Source organism: Pipistrellus hanaki (genome assembly GCF_964339955.1).
Source record: "Pipistrellus hanaki genome assembly, chromosome: 11".
NCBI classification, from domain to species: domain Eukaryota; kingdom Metazoa; phylum Chordata; class Mammalia; order Chiroptera; family Vespertilionidae; genus Pipistrellus; species Pipistrellus hanaki.
In genome coordinates, this window is record NC_140513.1 from 58,966,320 (window position 1) to 58,973,308 (window position 6,989).

General features: G+C 40.6%; 1 pseudogene across 1 annotated transcript; it reads left to right on the forward strand.

Moving 5' to 3' along the window:
* The first annotated feature begins 4,261 nt into the window (after positions 1-4,261).
* On the forward strand, positions 4,262-4,675 carry LOC311629628 (small ribosomal subunit protein eS26-like; annotated as a pseudogene). Its single transcript has one exon. The product of its transcript is annotated as a small ribosomal subunit protein eS26-like (transcript).
* Positions 4,676-6,989: the final 2,314 nt, after the last annotated feature.

Consider the following 6,989-nt stretch of genomic DNA (forward strand, 5'->3'; position numbering starts at 1 on the left):
TTGTGTGTCACACCTGGGAACAGGTCACTGGCCACTGTAAATGGGAGAAGATTTGAGATACTTGTATAATCTCCTAAACCAGGGGTGAGGTACCTTTTTTCTGCCAAGGGCCATTTGGATATTTATAGCATCATTTGTGGGCCATACAAAATTATCAACTTAAAAATTAGCCTGTTAGATTTGGTCAAACATTTAATTGATTCACCCCTAAGGCCTTGGCAGGGCCAGACTCATTGATTTCTTCGGCCTTATAAGGGTCCCAGGCCGGACATTCCCTACCTCTCTTGGGAGCTCTCTCTTGTGATCTTGGTTCCCACTCCCTGGCTTTGGAGTTCCCATGTTCTTGCATTTGCCCACACACAATGGACTCATGGGCTGCAATCAGCTCAATGCTACACTGGACCCAGCTCCATGGAACAGAAACCCTGGACACTGGCATTGCTTTCAGTTCAGCTGCACCTCTTCCAGGACTGGATAAGGGCAATGGGACTTTGGAAACTGAGGGATGTAATTCCAAGAAAAAAACAACAACACTCCTTCTCCTATGCCAGTCTCAGAAAATTCTTTTTCTCAAGATGTTATAAGGACCTGGCTCTCAGTCAAAGGGATCCCCCACTTCCAATGGTAACAGTATTATTTTAACACTAGAGGCCTGATGCATGAAATTGCCCATGGGACTTGGCCCTCCCAGCCCTGACTTCATCCAGAAGATCGTTCGGAACGTGGTTTGGATGCCTGGTCTAATTAGCATATTATGCTTTTATTATTATAGATGGGGAGACCCTGTGTATGGATACAATAAAGTATATTATTACAATTGTATTACACTAGAGGCCCAGTGTGCGAAATTCATGCATGGAAGGGAGGTGTTCCTCAGCTTAGTCTGCACCTTCTCCAATCTGGGACCCCTCTCACAATCCAGGACTGCTGGCTGCCAAATGCTCACCTGCCTGCCTTCCTGATTGCCCCTAATTGCTTCAGCCTGCCAGCCTGATCACCCTCTAACCACTCCCCTACCAGCCTGATTGATGCCTAACTGCTCCCCTGCCAGCCTGTTTGGCCCTAACTGCCCTAACCTGCAGTCCTGGTCACCCTAACTGCCCTCCCCTGCTGGCCATCTTGTGGTAGCCATCTTATGTCCACATGGGGGCAGGATCTTTGACCACATGAGGCAGCCATCTTGTGTGTTGGAGTGATGGTCAATCTGCATATTACTCTTTTATTAGATAGGATAGAGACCTGGTGCATGGGTGGGGGCCAGCTGGTTTGCCCTGAAGGGTGTCCCAGACCAGGGTGGGGGTTCCCTTGGGGTGTGGGACGGCCTGGGCAATGGGCCTGTGGTGGTTTGCAGGCCAGCCATGCCCCCTGGTGAACCAAGTGGAGGCACTAGTATCTGGGGTTTATTTATCTTCTACAATTGAAACTTTGTAGCCTGGAGCAGAGCCAAGCCTTCTGCTTGCTCCATGGCAGCAGCCATTTCTGTTGAACTTTATGTATCTTCTATAATTGAGACTTCTATAATTGGCCTTAAGCAGAGGCTTGGGCCAGCCAGGGTGTGCTGAAAGCTTGGCTTCCTCCATTGGCTGGGGCAACCCCAGCCTCCACTCTTTCCAGCTCTGTGGCTGCCACCAATTCTGTTTGGATTTATGTATCTTCTATCATTGAAATTTTATAGCCTTGAGTGGAGGCCTAAGGCTGGCAAGACCAGGCTGAAAGCTTGGCTTCCTCTATTGCTGGGGAAATCCAAGCCTCCCTCCTGCTCTCTGTGGCCGTAGCCTCTTGGTTGGGTTTATTCACATATTCGCTCCTGATTGGCCAGAGGTCATGGCTTGTGGGCATAGTGGAGTGATGGTTAATTTGCATATTATTCTTTTATTAGATTTTCAAGAAAAGGATACAAGTTTTATCTCCACAGAGAGAAATTTAAGTTTAAATAAGATTCTCAAATTTAGAATTTATATGCTAGTCTACATTCAGCAATTTCATGTTTATACCTCTCTGAGCTTTCTTTTTCATTAAAGTGTTAAAGTTAGGTTAAAAAATTTCAACAAGTTGACACTTTTATCTGATAGTGTTGCCTTACCTACCAGATTGATGAAGATGCAATTAATATACCTTTTACACACACGAGAATTGGGATCAACATCATTAGCTAATGAAATAAAACAATTCTATTATTGTAACTCTGGACCTAGCAAATATGAGAAAAAAATAGATATTAGGCATCATTTTTCTTCAGAGTAAATTTTAACTTAATCCATCTCCTAGAATTTTTAATAAAAGAATAAAACTAAAGAATGCTCACTATCAGTTTTTGTATAACTGATATAAATTTCCTAATTATGAAATACTGTATGCTTATTGTTGCAATATGTGGAAAACACAGTAAAGCTCCCATCGGAAAAGCCAACTGTATATTCATCACTCAAAAAAAACATGGCCCCCGCCAAATAATTCTACCAACCAGTTCCATTGTACATCAGCCACTCAAAGGTGCATTCTCGGATTCCTCAGTCCTTACCCTTCTAATTTAGAGCTCCTTAAAAATTCAAAACATTCTACTAGTATACTTGTTTCCCTTGAGCTCCTGTTGCTTCCTTATAGTCTTTGACATATATTTAAAATCTTTCACTAGCTCCACTGCTACTGTAGGCTTGCTTTACTGTATACTTCCCCTTAATCATTCCAACCAGGTTAGAAAACAAAAGGGCCCCAAATACACTCATGTCATGGTTTTCTTCAGAAATCTATAAGGATGCTGTGGTTTTAAAAATAAAATTTAAATTGGTCATCACAGCATTTTAAGATTATTTATGAGCTAAAGATGAACAAAAAAATCCATGCCAATAAAGGTAAGCTTTGATACACTTAATATTTTATCACAGAAATAAATACTCATATTAAGAATTAATATGAAGAGATTATGCCAAATAAGTAAAATAAATACGCTAGGCACAGGTGATAGATATAGCTAGATGTCAAAAGATAAACCAGAAAACCAAAGAAAAGGGGTTAGGACATGCCTGTATATACTCAGGTGTGGTAATGTGCTATTCATATTCTGATGTCTATCAAGGAAACGAAAAAACAGGACATAGACTTTTTTTTTTTTTCATTTTACATAAAAACTTTCCAACAAGGAAAGACATAATTACCTATTGAACACTTGATCAGCATGTTCGCCAAGAACCTTTCTATCATAAGGTATACTTCAAATTATCCCCCAGGAAAAAGTTACAGTGCTCTTTTTAGTTAGCTTCTGTGTAATGATAGACCACATAATGCCTAGTTTATAGAAAGCTGGAAATGAAAATGGATGTGTACAGCCAATATGCACCTGTGCATATAGGGAGAATCAGCCACAGTGGCTTCAAAAATATCTTCGCAAGGAAGCGGTAAGAAGATTCAGAAGTGGAAAGCAGGTGCTATGTGACCGCAGCACTTTGGTTTGTGGTACGGATCAATGCAAAGACCTTGGGCTAGTGCTCAGGAAGCCTAGATTCTAAATTTGGCTGAGGCACTGAATGTCTGTGACTTGGTACAAGTAAGTTGATTGCGAGCTTAGAGATGTCAAAATTAAGGAGATGGACATCTGTTCTAACAGACTATCCTTTTTGCCATAAAATATGGTTACTAGTATGCAAATACTAAGAGAAATAATAAAGAAAATAAGAGGAGGAATTGCCTGGCTGGTGTGGCTCAGTGGTTGTGCATTGACCTATGAACCAGGAGGTCACATCACGGTTTGATTCCTTGTCAGGGGACATGCTTGGGTTGCTGACTCAATCTCCAGTAGGGGGCATGCAGAAGGCAGCCGATCAATTATTCCCTCTCATCATTGATGTTTTTATCTCTCTCTCCTGCTCCCTTCCTCTCTGAAATCAATAAAAATAGATTTGTTAAAAAATAGAAGAGGGATTTCTTATGCACCTAACATTGAAGGGATCTATTGAGTCATAATCTTCAAATTAAATTTAAAACAACTTTACTTTTGAAAGACATTAAATAGTTTTCAAATTCTATTAATGGATGTTTTGCAGCTGAAGTGATATTTCCCAGATGTTTTAGATTGCAATTCTATTTCTGCCGATGTAACGAACACGTGAAATCTTTTTTCATTACACAGCAGTTATAGTTAGCCTAAACTTTAGCCTTTTTTTTTTTTTTTTTTTTTTTTTTAGTCACAGCCTTGAAACAGACAAATTAAAGGTATATTCCCCACAAAAAAATAAATTAAAACTTTTTCTAATGAAAAATATATTTTCCGTCTCGGGTCCTCGTTCCCAAGAGGACCAACAAAAGAAGGAATAACGGTCGTGCCAAAAAAGGCCGCGGCCATGTGCAGCCTATTCATTGCGCCAACTGCGCCCCGTTCATGCCCAAGGACAAGGCCATTAAGAAGTTTGTCAATCGAAACATAGTGGAGGCTGCGGTCGTCAGGGACATCTCCGAAGCCAGTGTCTTCGACGCCCATGTGCTTCCCAAGCTGTATGTGAAGCTGCATTACTGTGTGAGCGGTGCCATTCACAGCAAGGTAGTCAGGAATCGGTCTCGTGAAGCCTGGAAGGACTGAACACCCCCACCCCGATTTAGGTCTGCGGGTGCTGCCCCACGACCTCCACCAAAGCCCATGTAAGGAGCTGAGTCTTTAAAGAATGAAGAAAAGTTCTCTGGGGAAAAATTAATAGAAGTTGTATTTTAAAAAAAAAAAGAAATATATTTTCTCCTTTATTAATGCCCTATTGTCCTACTAAGTAGGCTCTCACTGGATAAAAGCCACCTCCCTACACCTCCACCAAACAAAATCTCACACATGCGCTTGTGTATGCTTGCTTGTGCATGCAACACACACACACACACACACACACACACACACACGACCTGTCCTTCTCTCTCTCCCTCTTCCTGTAATTCATACATATCATATAGGTACTAAGGAACTTGCTGCTGACTTTTGTAGAGATCTCATGGTTTAAAATAATTTCTAAAAAAAAAAAATCTTATTTGATAAAATATTACATTTCACCAGTAGGATCACAAAATCATTGGCACTTCAGACATTATCTAGAAATCCCTGTTTTTATTTTTAAAAAATAAAATAATTTTTAAGTATTTAACATCATGATGGCATATAGCCTGTATTTTACATATTCTAAGAAAATGATTATAATTGCTTAAAAAATTAAAGTACAATTATGTTTGCATGACAATTTCAAAACATCATATATTCCAGAATTCAATAAGAAGTACACAGAGCCCTCACTGGTTTGGCTCAGTAAATAGAGCATTGGCCTACAGGCTGAAGGGATCCACTTTTGATTCTGGTCAAGGGCATGTACCTTGGTTGTGGACACATCCCCATTATATGCAGGAGGCAGCTGATCGATGTTTCTCTCTCATTGATGTTTCTAACTCTCCACCTCTCTCCTTTCCTTTCTGTAAAAAATAAATAAAATATTTTTTTTTAGAAAAGAAATACACAGAGTCCTACAGAACATAGGATATCAAAGACATAATTTGGTAGATATTTGACATTACTCATGTAGAAATTCCTGCTCCATATCACTGTATGTTTCCTTATGGAAGCAATTTTATATTTAATATTTTACTGCTCTTTGAAGCAGAAATAATCAACCTTTCCTTATCCTATATAATCAAAGCCTAACATGCTAAGTGTCCAGTTGTCCAGTCATCCGTTCAACCAGTCAAAGTGTAATATGCTAATAATATGCTAAGGCTGCTCAACCACTCACCATAACATGCACTGATCACCAGCGGGAAGACAGACAACCAATCAACCAGTCCTTATAACATGCACTGACCACCAGAGGGCAAACGCTCAACACAGGAGCTGCCCCCTAGTGGTCAATGCACTCCCTCAGGGAGAGCGGTGCTCAGCCAGAAGCCAAGATCACAGCTGGAAAGCACAGCAGGTGGTGGAAGCCTCTCCTGCCTCTGCAGCAACACTAATGATGTCCGACTGCTGACTTAGGCCGGCTCCCCACAGGACACCACCCGAGGGACGCCCTAGAGTACACAATTTTTGTGGACTGGGCCTCTAGTATATCTTACTTAATAAAAGAGAAACATGCAATTAACTAACCATCACTCTGCTACACCCACAGCCAATCAGAGTGAGTATGCAAATTAACCCAACAAAGATGGAAGTTAATTTGCATATGCAGGCACAGAGTGGCCAGAAGGGGTGGGATGCCTGCTATCAGGGGGAGCTGGGGTAGCAGAGGGAGTTACAGGAGCTGTGCTCCAGACAGAAGTGAGGACCTGCTGGCTCCTGGGTGGCTGGGAATGAAGTCAGGGGAAGGAAGGCCTATTCTTGCACGAATATCTTGCAATGGGCCTCTAATACATATATTCGCAGAACTGCAGAATTGTGGCCATAAAAATCAAGCAAATATCCTACTCCATAGTGTCTACCTGTGTGAAGGACTGAGTAATGTGAGTCTGGGATGGTAGGGTAGATAATGAATAAACTAATAGTGGCAGAGATTCTTTGAAGGCCATTAAACTTGAAGGCCAAATAACTTATTGTAGCAAAATGTCACAGAAAAGGTCAAATATTCCAGTTTGGTGAAAGAGGGAAGGCAGAATGAAGGAAAACTTAAAAGCTCCTAAAGCTGAAAAAAAAATGTGTTCATTAAAGAAACATGAATTTTTAAAGTATTATCTAGGCATAGGCTGGCTTTAGCAGTGACAGATGTAAGATCTGGATTCTACAACAGTAGCAGAGAACAATTTAGTCTTTCTTGCAGTGCCCCCAAACATTTCTTAATATTTTAATAAATTCAATGTCAGAGGCAATTTCAGCATACATATATACTCTTCAAAAATAATATTTGGCACACATAATATATATTCTTTACTTGGTTATTTTTAAAAAATATATTTTATTGATTTTTTACAGAGAGAAAGGGAGAGAGATAGAGAGCTAGAAACGTTGATGAGAGAGAAACATCGACCAGCTGCCTCTT